Here is a 20,623-nt window from a genome sequence, read left to right on the forward strand (position 1 = left end):
AGTATTTATTTATTTATTTATTTATTTATTTAGGTACACATACAGCAATACATATTAAACTTTTACAGACAACATTATAAATAGAAAGAAATACTTGGTATATATGTTTGCCAATTACATGCGTACACAGCATTCACCGTAAATGGAAACAAACAAACTATATCAATACTAAACTATATAAATTATAAACTATATATATATATTAACACATTAAGTATTAAGTATTTTTAATCTCTTAAAAAATAGGTATCTAAATTATGCGCTCTGAGTCAGGAAATTACTTTACTGAAATAAGGTACCTACAGAAAATAAACCTTTTACTTCATTTCAGGGAATCTTTTGCTCTCATAAAGGGTTGTCTTTTGCTACAGTCGTAAACTTGAGGAGGTATTCAAGAAAGCAATTCTGGGTGTTTAGGGAATGCTTCCAGCATTCATTGTTCTTCGAAAACCCTGTCTGGTAGTAAACATTTTAATGTTGTGTTTGTCTGTTTATATAAAGTACATGTCTGTATATAAAGTTACTCCAGTAGTAGAGTAGAATTCTCAAACCAAGACACTTCAACACTATTTTGAATAATGTCGTACAGAAGTGTCCACGATGTCCAGACAGTTGAAACAGTTTTTCAAAAGTGTAAGCTCGTGGTAACTCACTACCGAATTAAATTTTCTCTTCTAATATTTACAGTAAAAGGCTAATATTAGTGTAAAAACTAAGAGTTTTTGTTATACATTTTAAACGGTAGAAACATGTTTTTTCGTCGAAAAATTATTATTAAGTAAGTATAGGGAAATAACGAGAATATGTAATATCTGGAGAGAAACTTAATTTTACCATTTCCACCGTTTGTTTTTTTATTTTATTTTTAAACTTACGTAGCTACTTTTGTCTGAAAAAGAAAACAACTTTTTTTATCTATTTTATATACTACGTAATGCTGCTGCTATTTTTTCTAAAAAGAAGAAAAATGATATTACCTACCCGTTAGAAAAAAAATGACATACAATTTTAATGTCATTTTTTAAATATTCCTCTTTACATAAAGTCTAATGTTAATTAGAAGTTGAGCATAAAAGCAATTGGCAATAATGCCAATTAATGGTTACATAAAGGCGTAGTAATTAGGATGGACAAACGAGAATGTGTCGTGTTGTGGCACTCCGCCCGGAGGTCCAGGCATAGAATAAGGAATAATAATACGTATATACGTATAGAACGTCAACTCTCCTCTCCCCACCGGTGGCTGCGCTAGGTTTACCGCACCCTCTCAGTCTTACTTTAGTCTTCAATCGTATTGCGTCAGACGTCACACACACAAATGCGCGTGTACGATAACGTCAATGTGTAGTCTGTGTAAAACGAGGTCTTTTGTATGAAGTGTCCGGGGTGAGTCTCGGGGCGGACGAGACGGCTCCTCTAGGGGCTTCTCAGCGTGATTACAGGACATAGATAACCTCGTTTGGACAGGATATAAAGGGTTAACGACAACTATTCTGCTGTAATTATGTATTGCGTGACCTTTATTGTATTGGGAAAATGTTTTTACCCGACGATGGCAAAGATAAAAGGAACGCTATATTGTTTTTTTTTTGCTAGTTTTCTTTGTATTTTTGGTTCTTACAACACTATTATGGAAGCAAGTAACAGAGGGTGCAAAAGATCGCGAGGCGTAGCGTGTTTCTAGCCCTACATCCCAGCAGGGTATAATACGATTAAAAGAAGAAGAATACCGTGTTAGAGATACAGCGTTCTTTAAGTAAGTTTTTAAAACTTACGAGTATTGCAATAATACTTTGACGTCTTAATTTCTCGGCGTCTGTACTGAGGTTGTCTGTGTGACGAATTGATTGTCGCGGAATCGAGATCACCACATTCACTTGAGTTACAGCTCACTTTGTGCCGCAAATCAGGATCGTCCTGTATAAGGAGGATGGAGTGACAACGTACGGATTGCAAAATAATGTAAGTAAACAAACCGTTTCTATCAACAAGTTTTCTAAAACAAACGAATAAAGTACTTTGGATACCATCGCTATTAAATGAATTTATTTATAACCTATTTGTAAGATGTCTTCAAGAAAGGAGGTTATTATTAATTTGACTCTTTTCTTTGTAGACTTGTGCAAATGTTATTTATATTTTCTGATAAAGTTTATTTTATTTTATATTCTCATGGTTAATATGATCATCATTAAAACGATCGTTTATGATTGATATGACTCATTAAAATGATAATTTTGTTGCCTTTTGAGTAATTTAGAATGATGTGCAAGTCACTTATAATAGGAGTAAGTATTAATTTATAATTCAAGTTTGTGAGTATGAGCTTTTTATGTTCTTGTAAGAATTTCTTTCGGCTCTTTAGATTTATGGCGCCTTTATTTTTGATACAATAATGGCGAAATCATTTGTTCCATTCGTTCTATTGCATGGTCCGTTTCTTATTCTGGTCATGCTATGTTATTGTTTATTTTAGTATAATGTTTACGTGGTGACGGGAGCCATGGTAGCTCAGTTGGTAGAACGCTTGCCTCTCACTTTGAGATCGCGGGTTTTAATCCAGCACAAGCCTAAACCAATAATTGTCGAATTTATTTTCGAATTCATATTTGGATCAAAAATGATTATCATGTGCTCAGCGGTGAAGGAAAACATCGTGGGGAAACCCACATTCCCGAGAAATGCATTTTCGGAGGTATGTGACCTAACCTGTATTGGGATGGTTTTCCCTACGCGGTTTGGAAGGACAAACAGGCAGTCGCTTCTGTAAAAAACTGGACCTGTCAAATCTTCAGGTTAGGTAAGCGGACCTTGTGAAAAAACGGGATAATGCTAGGGAGATGATAAGTGTGTGTGTGTGTGTGTAAGTGTGTTTCAATAAATGACAATACAATTAAAAAACAAGAGTCAGCCTTAATATTAAACATCTAGGTTGTCATCAACATTTTGACGATACGGTTGGTTATGGCGGAAATTAAGTTTTATTACTTATACAATTTATAAGGTCAGGACAGGCCGAGGAAGTGTATTAGATAGAATTTTTAATTTCTGTCTTTAACCATGCCATTAATATATTTTAGCGTTGACAGTGTTTTCTGTTATTTTCTTCATAAGAAATAGCGTCTTCATAGCGTCGGGTCATTTGAGTTCAGAGAATATGTTGTGATATTAATATAAACTCATGTTTTAGGAGATTTACCTAAGTCGATTGGACAGGGAGAGTTGCCGGATGATGAAGCATGCCTTATATTTTGTCATGCTCACTATGTGCGAGGATCTTTTCCAATAAGATTGTCTGTATTAAGCTACATGCGAGCACATGAACATCAGAGTTGAAGCGGTCGCCGTAGCTGAAATCGGCTGGATCACATCATATCATCATATTCCGTGATATATAGAGAGATAATATATCATTTATAGTTTTAAAATAAGTAAATATGCCCTTGCATTTACCTTCTTGTGTGTGGAACGGTACATTATACCTTTAGTCATACACCGAGCAACGCGCTGTAAGTATGTAAACCATTTCCTCAAAATAGCTTTGAGCGTGATCTTTTTAATTACAGTTTCATAACAAGCTTTCTAGCAATTATTACTGATAACAAAAGGTAAAACTTAAAATTCGAATACGTACTGGCTTTTTATATGCTGACCTTAGTAATACAAAGTAACATAAATTACACTTCGCATGTCTTTTTCGTGACCTTTATCTGAAGAAAATTGGAACAAAATCTTTTATCGTAAAATCCGACAGAAGAATTGTGTCCTTTCCACGATACTGGATCCATTATAACGTATGGGGCTGATCACCTATCACCTACGGTTCATCATATCCATCTTAAAACATTGTAACAAACAAACATTGTTGCTGCAAGGCGACTCTGCCCACCCCATTAAGGATCACGGGAGCCAATATTAGAATTGTATTAAATTTTTTTTGCAGCTACTTTTCCTCGGTACAGGTTACTCGTATTAGTAGCTGCAGTAGTTTCAGGCGGATGAGAATTTCGTTATGTAAAAAATGACGATTCCAATTGAATAAAGATATTTGTGAATTTGAATTCGAGTTTCACTTTATATACATACTTACCTATGACTACATACTACTAAGTACTAACTTTCACGACCTGAAGAAAATCGAAATGAAATCTTTATATTTTAGAGATTCGAAAATGGAAAATTGTCCGCTGCTATAAAGCTAACGTAAGCCGCAAGATTCGCTGATACTTCAAATAAATGTGGATGTAGTGATTCTCAATATAATGTTGTCGTGATATATTATGATCCTATTGTCTTATGTCTTAAGGGATAACTAACATAAATAGTTGATGGTTCTTACAGTGCGTTTGCATTTGTCTCTATTAGGTACTAAGTACGTAAGTAAAATGAGTTTATTTTTTATATTATTTGTTTTTCTATTGTTGCATTTATGTCCATATTAGTCTAAAATACTTAATAAGAATCGAACTGCAATCATCCTTTCTTGATTTGTGAGGACATTAAGTGGTTTTTTTATCGGACCACAACAGAGTAGTGACTATGCAATAGCTTACTGTAAAAGCTTTGGTATTTGTTTTAGCTTCAGATTTTTCTGATTGACAGTGCAATTGGCCGTGTACATATTGGGACGTCCACCAACATGGATGAGTTATAGTTCACCCTACGTTACGAGTGACCTTTTTGTTCGTTATTGTGAATTGCCTCATGGTGATGCTACATTAGCTGGCAAACATGTATTTGCGATGATCTTACTTACATTAATGTTTCGTGAGTGCCGGTCCAAACCCCGGTGCCGGAAATCAAGTGAGTCATTAATTAATCTTAAGTGCAGTTTTCACTAACACCGTTGACTCGACCATTATAGACGGACATACGGCTCACCCATCTATCACGTTGGTCTAAAAGAAAGCTCAGTGAGGTGTCGGTGCATACTTAGTTCATCTAGCGGTGGATGTACCTCTGACTACCCCAATTGGGCAATTGGGATACCGCGTTGGCGCGCTAAACATCGTGCCAGGTGGTGTACAACGTCAGTATTATGCGGCCGACGTTAGCAGTAATTCAAAATGACGCGCAGGTGTGACAACGCAAGCCAAAATTATCGCGACAAAATCTATTGATGCGCGTCAGTTTACCGACAGTGCCCCGATAATCATTCGTCTATACCCGATTACTACGCAATGCAACGATCTGCTCGGCTACGCTTATCACGATAACACTAATATTCGTCATATCCGGCTAATGACACCATCAGATACATACAACTTGGCCGTATAAACACTTTCCAAGCCTTAATCTATGCGCTAAGAAAAACTTAAAATATATGGTCATATTTATCATCGTTGGCATAGTCGATGTTCTGATAACATGTCACTCTGTAGTTCATCACACTTATCTTACTCAAGAGAAGAAAATGGAATTCTATAGTTTCTGCTTATCCCGGTGGGAAATAGGCGTGAGTTTATGTATGTATGTATCATACTCAAAAATATACTATATTTTGAAAACTTTCGGCACTACCGACCTATATTAGTAACTGTTTCGCGATTTCGTTCGCGTGACTCCCTACTATTAAAACTATAGAAGTTTCATAAAAACTTTTCCACCCCCTTTTACCCTCTTAGGAGTTGAATTTCACAAAATCCCGTCGTATTGAGCACCTCCGTTCTAAAAGTAACCCCCATGCAAAATTTGGTAGTTTCAAACTTGTAGTTTCTGACGACACAAACGCACTTGTAGTTACTGAGATTTCGTGATGAGTGAGTCAGTCAATCAGTGATCCCTCGCTTTTTTATAGCCGCTAAATTCATGTTTTTTGAAATTATTTTCAATTCTATGCTTTTATGATGGAAAATTCCACTTGATATTAACTCAGAATAATGAGCTGAATTATCTTCCACAGTATTCGTTACGATATCCCGCTTAGTATTCATTAGGGTGTCACTAACAGGCATCGTAACGAAAACTGAGGAAGATGATTCAGCTCATTATTCTGAGTTAATATCAAGTGTAATTTTCCATCGCAAAAGTGTAGAATTGAAAATAATTTAAGAAACTAAAAGAAAACATGAATTTCGCGACGGAAAATTCCACTTAATGTCAAATCAGAATCACAGACTGAATAATCCCTCAAAGTTTTCGTTACGATGTCACTAACATCCTGTATATAATGTATTTATATTGTATGACATTTGCATGACTAAGGTATTACCATGTAACAATATATCATCATAGTGTGACATGGTAATGCCTACGTAGATACATATACTTACTTAAAACCTATAGGTTTTAAACAACAGTGTAAGTATACTTTAGGGAGTGTGTCGTGAAATATGCGACGAACAATTGTCCAACTTTGCTTGTTAGCTAAGTAAGTACTTAGAACGTTCCTTTCAGGCCACATACCTACCTGAAACTATGTCTTTAACGGCGTATTATTGCGAGCAATTCTTTATTTATTATTGGCAAATTTAGCACAAAAGTCCTTCGGTTATTCGATAAATACGACTATTTTTATAGAGTAGGAGAGACGTAGAGATATACTTATTAATATATTTTTTAATTAGCGATAAGGCCGCCATTTGCTTTGTACTTAGTGAAGAGTATTTTGTAAATATTTCCTTTGATTTTGGTGCAATAAAGTATATTTGTATTTAATTACGTTACATTTGTAACGTCATAAATTTATAGGTATTTATGTAGGTAAGTATATTTTATGACCACAAATGAAAAATATTGTTACTTACATTTTAAATGTACATTGATAATTCTCAATACTTGCAAGCGTTGCATGATTTGTATGAAAGAAAAATATAATATAATACGCGCTCTCCCGCATGCCAATTCGGTATTTTTCGTCGCATTTACCACATAAAATTTACATTTGAAATAAATCTTCAACTTTTAAATGATAAAAAAATATGGCGCTACGTGTGCGGTGTATGGGAAAAGTTTGGTGTGTTATCGTGCGAAAACCATTTATCTGCGATGAAACTTTTGCTAACGTGTTGAACGCTAAGTAACTGAATGATATTATCTCGGCGCTGGCACAATGGCTGGCGATTTACCACAAGCAGGTTTGTTTAAAAATATAGCAATATAACTAAATAAAATATCCAAAAGTTGCCTGGACGAGATTTACTGTACTCATGTTTCATGTTTATTTCTTCAGTGTACAATAATGTATTTAAAGTTATGTTGCCTACTGTCAACATAAAGGTCGCAATATGTGTGTGGCATCGCATTTGTTCAATAAATACACCTAGCGATTTTTGTATATATTATCAAAAATTCAATTCAAAGCACTTTTTTAACATTAGAAGAGTACCTAATTACTTGGAGGTTCGAACAATAACGTTTGGAAATACTTAGCTAAGCTAAGCAGTACTGACGTATAAAGTCTTCAAATTAAGTTCATCATGAATAATACACGTTTGCGCCTGCAGCAACATTTTTGTAAGAGAGTTTTCCTTAGCAAGATAATAATTATTTGAGAAAATTTTTCCTCATTTATATTTTTGTGTTACATCTTTTTTGTCGTGTGGGTTGAGGGTCGATGAGTGTCCACATTAATCTTGGTGTCATGGTTACCTACTATTGAATCGCCAAAGGCCCCTATTATATGGGACTTAAACAAAGTTGGCGAGAAATGGGTGTAAATATTATATACCTCTGAACGCCCGAAGGGGTAGCCCTTCGGTGATAGAGGCTTCATATTCTTATTTTATGCGTTTAATAATGAATGTATTTTCTATACAGGGTGTTAGTGACATCGTAACAAAAACTTTGAGGGATGATTCAGGCCATGATTCTGAGTTGATATCAAGTGGAAAGTTTTTGTCGCAAAAGTATGGAATGGAAAATAATTTTAAAAAAACACGAAAATTTTCATGAATTTTCCGACAGGAAATTCCACTTAATATCAACTCAGAATCATGGTCTGAGTCATCCCTCAGAGTATTCGTTACGATGTCACTAACATCTCGTATAATAATCTTTTGTACCCGATTCAAAAAACCAGTATTACTTACCTATCAGGTAAGTACCTATATCTATCCAAAGTGTATAAAATGTAAAGGAATTTTGTTTTTATAACACTCTCCCGTGCTTGGGGAAACTCACAAAGAGAAAATTAAATTGAAAAAATATGACTCGGACGGGACATGAACCCAACAACACAAACAAGAGAACAACTGAGACAAGACAAGACAAATAACAACAAGACAGGACAAGGCAACAACAATCAATAAAATTAATTATACAATTATGCTGAGGGAGGTCCCTTTTTTATTTTGGGCGCCTCCATTGTGTAGATATTTAATAAGTATCCTTAATTATTTACGTCTTATTTATATCTTTTTGTTTATTTTTTTTAAGTAATGTAGGTTTGTTAATGTGGCGTCCAATATGGAAATAAATGTTTTCTTTCTTTCTTTCAACACAACAAGACAAGAGCTGCGGGTTCAAGTCCCGTCCTAGTCCGATTTTTTTTCAATGTAATTTTGTCTTTGTATAAAATGTGTGGTTCCTGTAAATGCTGTCAGACGTCGGGGAAGGCCACGAAAAAGATGGCGCGACGAGTTAGACTGCTTTTCGAAACGGTGGCATGAACAAGCTGGAACACTGTCCAGTGATGGCAACCCCAACAGTAAATTTATATTTTTTAGTGTGACAACATTTTTGTCTCTTCACTTCCGTTCTTGCTCTCCATTTAACTACTGTAATGTGAACATTTTTTGTACGAATTTAATTAAATTCAGTGAATTTTGCCTACTTCTGAACGTTTCAATCTCAGCCTTAGCCTCAGATAACCAGCCCTCACAACCATTAGGAACCTTACACTCCAAACCTAACAGTGGAAGAACGGAAGAGAGGCTTTTGCCCTGCAGTGGGACATTGAGGGCTATTAATAATAATAATAAAATGTGTGTTCTTTGTCCACCTGAGTTTTATATGGTTGATAGAGGGGTCACCTGTGCCTGGCAGTGAAGCGTATATAGTCTGTTCATAATGTTACGTAAGTTATGATTTGGTATTACTTAATCTTTTCTACAGCAATTTTTCGTTTAAGTAATCAGTTTCTAAAGAAAACTTCGTTTAATTTATGTCATCAGTTGAGGTGCTTCGACAAGTAATAAAGGAGTTAATGAATTAAGAATTGGAATATTCCTTTCGAGAAATTTATCGCGGGTCATTAGCAGTACTAATTGCTGGTGTAAGAAATACCAAGGGTTCCACGGTGCTTCATTTAGTTGAATGTTGGCGCTGGTATTTGTAATGCCTCATTTTATTTTATTTTTAGGGGTGACGCGTTGTGGACTTGTGACTAACCGCTATATAAATAAGCTAAAGCAAAGAAGAAAATAAATAATAAATACCAAAATTTTACCATAGGTAACGTATGTGCATTTGCATGCTTTACACAAGACAAGTCATGTAAATTATATATATACATTTGAATAAGTATTATGTTATATTGAGACTAATAATTTGAGACATACCTACCTCGGTGCTCGGTGAGTGGTAGGTACATAGTTTATCTTGCGATGGATGAACTCTGACTACCCCAATTGGGATATAGTCGTGAGCTTATGTTGTGTAAGCTACCTTTTGTAAAAGGCTTATTAAATATTCATAGTACTATTATTATAATTGACAATCTCATAATAAATGCCTACATAACTAAATATACTTAATTATTAATACTTCTACCAAATGAAACGTACTGAATAATACTAATACCTACCTGCTTAACTCTTTTAGTAAAGGAACTCGAACATACATAATTTACCGTGAAAAGATCGTTATAATCTGGGAGTCTTTAAGGCTAGAGCGAATAGGCATTTACTAGGTAAGCGTGATCTATCCTAGACCCTATCGTCACTTATCATCAGGTGAGATTGTGGTCAAACGCGAGCCTTAATAGGTCTTTTCATTTCATTCTATCCTTATAGTCGTTGGCCCCGGCAGTTGAGCAGCGTGGTGGAGTATGTTCCATACCCCCTAGTGAGGGGAGGCCTGCGCCCAGCAGTGGGACGTACATAGGCTGTTTATGTCTATTCTTATAGAGTAGGTAATCTAGAGAGCATAAAAATAATATTGTTACTGCGCATGCAGTCTGCGCAAAGTCGTGATATCAACTTATCAACTTCACGCGGTCGGCTGCAGTTGTGTAGTCGACTGCATACCGACAATATCGACTGCACAGTGAAATTGATTATCACGACTGCATACAGTCGATCGACTGCTAAAGTACAGGTATTATATAAATAGTACTATGAATCTTCAATAAACCTTTTACAATAGGTAACTCACATAACATAATCTAACGACTGTATCCCAATTAGGGTAACCAGAGGCACATCTATCGCAAGATAAACTTAAGTACCCACAACTCACCGAGTTTTCGGGCAGATGGCAACATTATTTGAAAATAGGTTTAAAGATAATCAACGTTGACCCAGTGAGATCACCCTTAATTCGTGATTGCAATTTAGCCCCATGAACAGATGGTCTTAATTTACCCGACCGTGCCCTTCCGGGACCGTGCAAATTGATCGAAGACATAATTATTAGGCTTAATCAATCCTAATAGCTTACTTTATTATATATTTTTGAAGACTTTATTAGCAGTAAGTATAATGGAGCTCGGTGGCGCAGCGGTAAACGCGCTCGGTCTGCGATTGTTGAAGTTAAGCAACTTTCGCAAAGGCCGGTCATAGGATGGATGACCACAAAAAAGTTTTCATCTCGAGCTCCTCCGTGCTTCGGAAGGCACGTTAAGCCGTTGGTCCCGGCTGCATTAGCAGTCGTTAATATTAACCATCAATCCGCACTGGGCCCGCGTGATAGTTTAAGGCCCGATCTCCCTATCCATCCATAGGGAAGGCCCGTGCCCCAGTAGTGGGGACGTTAATGGGCTGATGATGATGGTAATAGAATAAGGTAAGTATAGCGTAATTTTTAAGAAGCTATCAATTTCTCATCTTATTTGATCCCACTGCTGGGTAAAGGCCTTCCTCTGATTCTTTCACTCATGATCTGTGATTCGAAAAAATGTTTGAATACCAATTCAAATTCAAAAGTACAGCAACCGCCCTGGGAATGTATCTGCACCTAAAGCAACACATAAATACTTTCATCTACTGAACTATCGCGGCTTCTCTATTCGATCCATTTCAAACGGCTTTACTTATATTAATATATTAGACGAAAGACTAAAAGAAATTACGAATTTTATAATCTTCTCAAGCGCATAATAACTATTTTATACTTCAGTGGCTATAATGTAGTTTTTTTATAATCTAGGCTTTAGATATGCTATTAGGAGCTTACTTGAGGGTATTAAAATACTGAACAATGTCATTCATAATTGAAATTATTTTAATGTGCCAGATTCAATTTTGTGTTTACTTGCTTTACAAAGGACAATCAAGCGCAGAAATGGGTGTATGACCTTTCACTACAAGGTTCATCACAATTATTTTTTTCGAAAATTATTGATCATCTCATTCATTGTTTTCATTTCTAAATTAATAGCATTTTATAATTTATCTTTAAATAACCTACTCTGTTTGTCACAAAAAACGTGCATCTTTATTCATCAGCATCTTTTTAAGCGTACTTTATGGATCCTGGTAAAATATAAATAATATTGATGGTATAATGTCAAATCAAATCATCATCTCCCTAGCATTATCCCGTTTTTCACAGGGTCCGCTTACCTAACCTGAAGATTTGACAGGGCCGGTTTTTTACAGAAGCGACTGCCTGTCTGACCCGCGAAAGGAAAGCCAGCCCAATACAGGTTAGGTCACATACTTCCGAAAATGCATTTCTCGGGATTTCCTCACGATGTTTTCCTTGGCCGCTGAGCACGTGATAATCATTTATGATTCAAACATGAATCCGAAAACAAATTCGATAATCGTTGATTTAGGCCTGTGCTGGTTTCGAACCTGCGACCTCAAAGTGAGAGGCAAGCGTTCTACCAATTGGGCTACCACGGCTAACAAGCCAAAAATCGAATCAAATATACTTTATTGCACACACATACACGAAACATCTGTATATCAATATATCTTTTTTGTATAGTAGGTATCAGTCTATTATGTACCTACCGTTGTGAGAACTATTGTTAGCCTGCGCAATATAAATTAATGACAGCTTTCATCAATGATTACAAAGGCAATGAATCAGCTACGAAAGAATCACGAAAGTGTTGACGATTTTTCTTTGAAAAATGACAATATTGTTAGATTGTTATCAATTGAGTGTTTAGTTTGAAATTAGTCATGCTTCTACTATTTTGGTTAACGTTAACCTTGTACAGAATATGGGGTTCATTCATTGTATGTCGCATGCATTAAATATTGTCGATAATGAATCACCTGTATGTGTCATTTTGTTCACATTTTACTCATTACATTGTAGTGAAAAGTCAAAATCATAATTATTATTACAAAATCCACCAGCCTTCGAATATCCCACTATGAAGACCCTATCTCACTAGGACACTTCATTTATTCCGCGCTTACCTAAACTATCGATTAACTACAAGATTTTTTTACAGAGGCGACTACCATCCGACCTTTTAACCCGCAGGGAAAACCAGGCCAATTACAGGTTAGGTCAAATGCTACCGACATAATGCTTCTCGGGAATATAGGTGTCCTCATCATTTTGTTGTTGGCACGTGATATCAATTTATGATCAAAAATAAACCCAAAGGTATGGTCCAATAGGAATTCCAACGCACGATCTTCGGAATGTGTGCAATATATCACGGGGCAAATATACTGAATTAAATAGAAATGCCTTAATAACTAAGTATTCGATCTCTATAAGTAAGTAAATTAATCAATAAATTCCATGTCATTTATTATATGATACTTGTATATGAGCATGCGGTATTACAGCGACCTGCGTGTCCAATAAAAGGATTAGGCTCAAAAACTGAGACATGTAACCAACCGCTTCAAAATAATGTTTAATCAGGTTTATGACTCGGTTAGTGTGGGTCATTTCTGTAATCAGTAAGTACTATTTTACTACTACTATACTATAGTACTTACTACTACTTTTTTGGTACTATTTTTAAATGTAATTAGAATAGAATAGAATGAATAGAATAGAAATTGTATAATATATAATCTCTGCTTACCCCGGTGGGAAATAGGCGTGAGTTTATGTATGTATGTACTATTTTAGTACCTACCTATCGTCATCCTGATACCGACCTCGCCGGCGTGGTCGACGATCCCCCTCATTCAGCGCTTATTGCTGTCGACCCTGTAGGGGTTAGAGATTAATTCTTTCAAATATAATCCGCTCAGACGACTAGCGATGGGCGTTATTAACCATAACTGGTTATATATGCAGTTACGAGCTCGAACAGTGATCACTCGTTTTCCACTACAACAAAAACTAGTGATATTCATAACGCCATTTAAACGATCGAAATAGGCATCAGTCTTCAATAACTCTTTTAATCACAACGCCATAAAGTTAAATCGAATTCACTCTTATGTTTAAGGCATAGCGTCGATGTTTGGCTACTTTCACTACTCACGCAAAATCACTGGTTTTACAATATTCGTAATGACAAGATGAAAACGACGTTTTACATTGACCACCTTACACATAGCTTTGACAACGTAAAGGAGTAAAACGAGTAATGTAAAACGCGCCTAAAAAAAAGGATCGCAACAAAATCGATCCTTTCTTTCGTGTATTAAATGAAACACGAGCGTAAGTGTGAATGAAACAAGTATATGTTTTACTGATACACGATACGTGTGCGTGAAGAAGAATTAAGTTATACTGCTACCTAACCAAACGATTTTACGTTACAATTATCACGTTTGCTTCAGAACGTTGTGAAAATAACTAGTTATAAAAATCACTAGTTAAGAAACTAGTTATTGGAAATCACATAACGCTTACGTTACGTTATCTCAAAAACCGATAACGACCCATCGCTACAGACGACGCCCTAAACGGAGGTTCGCGCCTCAGGCCTGTTGTCTTAAATTTTGTACCGGGTGGGAGTCCTCAGCGCTCCTCATTTGTTCGGCCGAGTAGTTAATGCCGTTCGCTGCAAATCTACCATAAGTCACGTCAAAAAAATAACTTATACCGTCAAGACTGATTACACACAAAAGAATACCACAGAAGTACGCCGCGCGCCCGTTCGATACGCAGGCAATCACCACACACGATTTATTTTCTCTTATTTCTTGTTTGCTCTAAATGTCTCTTGTGCAATGATGTATTAGTGTTAATACTCGTATGTAACTATTCTATCTTTATTTGGTAATTTTTTTTCGCCCATGAGTTACATCTTTTGGAATTGTCCGTTTCTGGGTTTCGATCAAATTGGCTCAAATTAGCTTCAAAACGTTTTTTCGATTCTGCTCCGCACCACCCAAATCCCCTGGTAGTTGCAGCTTTCGAATACATCCCGCTTAGGGACGGTACTGAAAAGTATCGGCGTCCGAAGGACGTAATATACGATCCCGACGACCCGATTACTGTAGCCATAGAGGCAGCCAATCAGCTCGCGACACCAAACACTTCAGGACTCCGATACCGACCCCGCCCGCGTGGTCGACGATTTCCCATACAGCGCTTATCGCTATCGATCCACTAAGGTCGATTAATTCCTTCAAATATTTTTCCTCTCAGACAACGCCCTGAGCCGAGGTTCGCGCCCAACTGGGCACCCTCAGGCCTGTTGTCTTAAACGTTGTACCGGGTGAGAGCCTTCAGCGCTCCCCATTGCCCGGCCAACTAGTTAATGCCATCTGCGGGAAAACTACAATAAGTTACGTCAAAAAAAAAAGGTTTCGATCAAAGTATGTGCCAATTTTCATCGATATTGGCCCAGCGGTTTAGTCGTGAAAAGGTAACAGACAGATAAATATTATGTCTACGTCATCTCCTTATATTATCCTCAAGAAAGACGAAACTTCGTTTTGATCTTTGTTACGTTTGACTTTTATTGCTTGTGAATTTATATTACATCATTAACTACATCATTACTCTTGTAGCCCCTAAGGAAGAGAAACTTGTTGTGTAATCAATTATTAAACAATTAATTAATAGGTACTGGTATTCGAAGCCTAGTGGCGTTTGTTGATTGGAAATGATACAAACCTTACCAAAGTAGATCGATTATTAAGCTTGATTCACACAGACCCGAGAAAGCAAGCGGCACGGGGCGCGAGATTTTGAAAAATCGCAACCGAAATCGGTCCACGGCCCGGGCGCATGTCTTGCTTTTCTTACTCTATGTCCACCATGCATTAGGATGGTCTAGGTTGGTCTTGCTAACTATTTTAAGTTGGAATTCGACAACAATTTCACCTGACTGTAACTAAAGATCCTTAGGGTCGACCCAGAATCAAATTTAAAAATATCTTTATTCCGTTGGTAACATAGTTACAAATTGAATCGTCAATTTATACACAACGAATGTCTCATGCGAACGATTCGGTGAATGCGCCTGTTCGGCGTAAGTTCGAGAACTGCGCGCGTGCGTTAAGTGGTGCGACCTGTTCGAGTGCGCATCACACGTTAATGCGCGAGCTGCACGTAAAGAGCGCGCGCTGCGCACATGCGGCGCGTTCGCGGCGCATTCACTTAGTCGGAAAGGAGCCTTAAATGGAACACGCTTATCTACTAAACTCCTGAATCAATAGCTTATAGAGTATTTATAATCCCATCTGACGCAGTGTATCGGTGGATATGTACGTGTAGGTGGCTGAAGTGTTAAATGCGAGCTACTGTTTGTGGCGGTATACCCAGTCCTTGACATACTTGGCTACGTGGCCCGAATCAAATACACCACGAATTTACAGCTATATACGTAATGCAGTAGGCTTTGGCATTTGAGATTTGAATGTCAGAATTTATAGGAATGAAGGAGAGGGTGGAAACTTGAGTATCGTACTTAAGCGCTAAGTATGCAGTAGATTGAGCGCAAATCGCTAAAGGAGAGGATTTTTTGATGACAGGTCAACCCAGTTGGTAGAACTCACTTTGAGTTCGCAGGTTTGAATCCAGCACAGGCCAAAAGCAATGATTATCGAATTTGTTTCCGAATTCATGTTTGGATCATAAATGATTATCACGTGCTCAGCGGTGAAGGAAAACATCGTAAGGAAACCCACATTCCCGAGAAATGCATTTTCGTAAGTGTGTGACCTAACCTGTATTGAGCTGGTTTTACCTTCGCGGGTTGGAAGGTCAGACAGGTAGTCGTAAAAAACCGGACCTGTCAAATCTTCTAGTTAGGTAAGCACCTAACTAGAAGAAAAAGAAAGACGAAAGATTTGACAGGTCCGGTTTTTCATGGTCCGCTTGGACCATGTGAAAAACGGGATAATGCTACCGAGATGATGAATTATGACTTAGTAACTAAATGTTATAATGTGCATTCCTGTAAGTGATTTATTAAATAAATAAACATTGACATAGGACGCGATTAGTTTACTAACTGCAAATAAGTTTGTTATCACAAATACTACGTATTTCTTCCTCTATTTGTGCTGCAAGTCTTTCCTTTTTGCCAAATTTCATCATTTCAGGTGTATGAAAATGAGACTAAAAATGACTCTCATTGGATGGCGTTGATTTAGAAGTTTGAATTTTTACAGCTTTAAGTCAAGGATACCTTTACGCGTTTCCGAAAATAAGCGTCTCGACAGACGGACAGACGGACAACAAAGTGATTCGATAAGGGTTTCGTGTTTCCTTTTGGAACCCTAAAACAAAGAAAAAACTTATCTAAACTTAATATTATTATACACACACAGGCTGGAACACGACAAATGCGTTTTTTCTCTTATCGTTGACTACACCTAACTAATAGAAGCCAAATAAAATATTTGCTGTCTAATCAGCTATTTCAAAAGCATATTGTATAATGAAATATTATTTTCTTCACCGAAACCTACCTATGTATACTTGCATGGTATTAAACATTAAATAAAAATAATCTTTAAAGACATAATTTCCCGTTCAATCGCTCATGTCTGGTAACAACGCTTATTTTAAGTCTGGTCGTGACATATCAATTTATACATTACTTAATTGATAATTACGCTTACGTGGGTATATGTATACTTACCTACTCAAATCGGTCAGGAACGGACTTCATTATGTTTAAAGCAAGATTTGTTGTGTGAAATAAAAAGTGTTTATATTCATATATTCAGGTCACAGGCGATAGTCACACCGCACCACAGAGTTCTTCGCAGATACAGGGTGTTAGTGACATCGTAACGAAAACTTTGAGGGTGATTTTGACCATGATTCTGAATTGATATCAAGTGGAATTTACTTTCGGAAAATTTATAATTTAGTGGTTTTTAAAATTATTTTCAGTTCCATATTTTGCGATGGAAATTTTCACCCTTACCCATGATATCAATTCAGAATCATGGTCAGAATCTCCCTCAAAGTATTTTTACGATGTCACTAACACCCATACGTACTCGTACTTGCTACCTGTACTTACGGGGTATACGATGTTCTAACCAATGCTGAGGGGGATGATTCAGCTCATTATTTTGAGTTTATATCAAGTGGAATTTTTCATCGCAAAAGTATGGAAATGAAAATAAGTAATTAAAAAAAAAACGCAACAAAAACATGAATTTTGCGACGGAAAATTCTTCATGAGCTGAATCATCCACCTTAGTATTCATAAAGCAGGGTCCATCATGTTACAAAGAACACAATTATTTTGTCGGTTTTTACGACATTCCTGAATAGATCCAGTCCAGAATCACTAATATCATGGAGTAACTAATATTACTTCATCTTGCGATGTATGTAAAGTACCCCTGTTGGGATATAGGCTTGAGTCTATATTGTTTTTCAACAATTTTGTAAGTAGCATATTATTCACGATTAGCAAAGTGTTTTTAATACTTATTATGTACATTTTCCTATTCGTTTAGAGTTTAGAACATAAAACAAATTGCAACAAACATTTTTATGCACTCCTTTGCCACGATAACGACTCCGCATTTTACATTGCAGTACTTTAGCTTAGCCCTTATGGTCGTCAGTGTCCCGCAGACGATGATTGTGGATTTTACAACTTAGAATGTAATTTTGTCGTCTAGACAACGAGATTTGAGAAATGTAATTCAATTTATTTTATATGTAGATTATTTAGTGATGTTGTTTATCGTTCGATTGTTAGCATGTTAACGTCATTTTCGCGACGTGAAAGATCTATTCTTGTTTTTTTTTGTTTTAAATGCAATAAGGAGATTTTGTATAGTATTGTATAGTATTTGCCCGACGTGAAAAATTGTAGATGCGGTAGTTTGTTCGTCGATTTACTAAAAGTAAATATAAATGATGTGCTAATTAAAAATGTCTCTATCAAATATCCGATCCTGGTATTACCGTATGAAAGCTGGATAAAGTAGTATATTTGGGTACATTTTAGGAATTAGAATAACATCTATATAAAATATGTGTCCTAAAATATGTATTCTTTAATTTTATTTTAGTAGGTAACCTTAGGATCAGATATTTGATACAGCAATTTTAAAACAAGATAAGGTGCAACTTTGTTTTTCAAATGTTTTGTATACGTTAAGAAGATAATTTTATATTTAAGATATTTTCATTACCAGTACTTACGTCAATTAAATACGTAAAGAAAGTAGATAAGTATTTATTAAAACTTAATATTTTTTCTTGCGATGAATCTGACTGTATTAAGTAATTTTCCAAATATGAGTCATGATAATTCTTATTCATAATTAAAATTACAAAATTAGAAATAAATTTAAAAACTTACCTTTATATTATAGACGATGCTAAGCACAACTACTTTGACATTTACGTAAACACGTCGAAAATACTATACGGGAAACTAGAACTAATTTTAAACTTTACTACTATATATTATAACGATTATTTGTATTGCTTTGCAGCCTCACGATTTCTACGATAGATGTTGGAATTGTTGGAGAAAGTTTTAGTGTGACATGTCGGGGTGAGTGAGACAGTGGTCACATGGCGCCGGTTCGGTAGGAGCGGCCGAGGTGGCGGCGCGACGCGTTCTGCCGCCCAACGGCAACTTGGGCGGGCGGAGCCTGCAACTACAACTTGGACAACTTTTACACTTGTATATACATTATGTTAGTCCTAAAAGTTCGTGCTCTTTGGCTTATTTTTAGCGGTAGATATTTAGGTATGTATCTGTGTAGTCAGATATAAAGTAATTTATTATTATAATTAATTATGTTGCAACAACTTGGACAAATACTGCACTTACATACACATTGTCATAAGGCCGCCTATAGTACTCATTCTATTTCTCTTTTGTTTTTAATTTTGTTTAATTTTTCTGTTTGTGCAATAAAGTATTTGTTATGTTTGTTATGTTATTGTTTTTGCTTCATTTTAAGTACGTATGTTTTTAAGTAAGAACTTAGAAAAGTGGTTTATTATTGTTAAAACTTAGTTCTGCATGGCGTTTGTCATATTAGAATACTTACATATCTATTTTAAAGCCTTACTAAGTTCGACTTACATTATGAAACGGATGCAATCTTCTCAGATAATCCTAGTTAATAAATAATCCGCTGCCATTAAGGTGATCTATTGCTATTAAATCCCTGACGAAATCGTCGGTCGCCAGATGTACCCACAGCCTGATTAGTTTACAGAAACGTAATTAATCAATGCTGCCTGTTGATGATCGCCGTTGTATGCGTGCGCGGCATTCGAGAAGGGTGTGTAGAAAGATAAAATACTTTAATGAGCACAATGGACAAGACAACATGCAACATGAAAGGTACAACATGCGGCCTTATTCTTTCCAAGCACCTTGTGGGTACAGGAAAATTTTGTACAAATATAACAGTAGTAGCAGATTAGTGCATTCTAACATAAAAATTATAGTAGGTACATTGTAATCAACGAGAAGCGAGCAAGAGAATGTCTTTTGTCTTGCTCACTGTAAGGGAACGAAATAATAGAAGTCGACGGCTTTTTTTTTGACGTGTGTTATTGTAGATTTGCCGCAGATGGTATTAACTACTTGGCCGGACAAATGGGGAGAGCTGAAGGCTCTCACCCGGTACAACGTTTAAGACAACAGGCCTGAGGGTGCCCAGTTGGGCGCGAACCTCGGCTCAGGGCGTCGTCTAAGAAGAAAAATATTTGAAAGAATTAATCGACCCTAGTGGGTCGATAGCGATAAGCGTTGAATGAGGGAAATCGTCGACCACGCCGGCGGGGTCGGTATCGGGGTCCTGAAGTGTTTGGTGTCGCGAGCTGATTGGCTGCCTCGATGGCTAGAGTAATCGGGTCGTCGGGATCGTATGAAGTCGACAGCAGGTCGCATGAACCGGTGGAGAAAAAGTTACTAATATATAATTTGAATATCATTGTTTTTATTTTTTTTTGTATATCATTTTTTATGTCAGTACATTACGTTTATACGTACGATATCGGATTATTTTATTCGTGTCTTTTCCTTCGAGCGCACTTTATGGAAAAGTCGGTTGCTAATTTACCATTCTATACTCATAGACAGGCAACCTACTTGACATTATCATAAATATTCTCAAACAGCGATGAAAAGTAAAAT

General features: G+C 36.4%; 1 protein-coding gene across 2 annotated transcripts in view; it reads right to left on the minus strand.

Annotated features, from left to right (window-relative positions):
• Positions 1 to 20,623, minus strand: part of LOC126381493 (uncharacterized) — an 85,016-nt gene that overhangs the window by 59,076 nt on the left and 5,317 nt on the right. The window contains exon 2 of one of the 2 annotated variants that reach the window (XM_050030979.1): positions 13,217 to 13,290. The gene's annotated coding sequence lies outside the window, so the exon portion shown is untranslated. Of the gene's footprint in view, positions 1 to 13,216; positions 13,291 to 18,823; positions 19,082 to 20,623 lie in introns of those variants that run through there. The other variant, XM_050030973.1, reaches the window with a different exon arrangement.

The sequence above is a fragment of the Pectinophora gossypiella genome, chromosome 3 (genome assembly GCF_024362695.1).
Source record: "Pectinophora gossypiella chromosome 3, ilPecGoss1.1, whole genome shotgun sequence".
Taxonomy (NCBI): domain Eukaryota; kingdom Metazoa; phylum Arthropoda; class Insecta; order Lepidoptera; family Gelechiidae; genus Pectinophora; species Pectinophora gossypiella.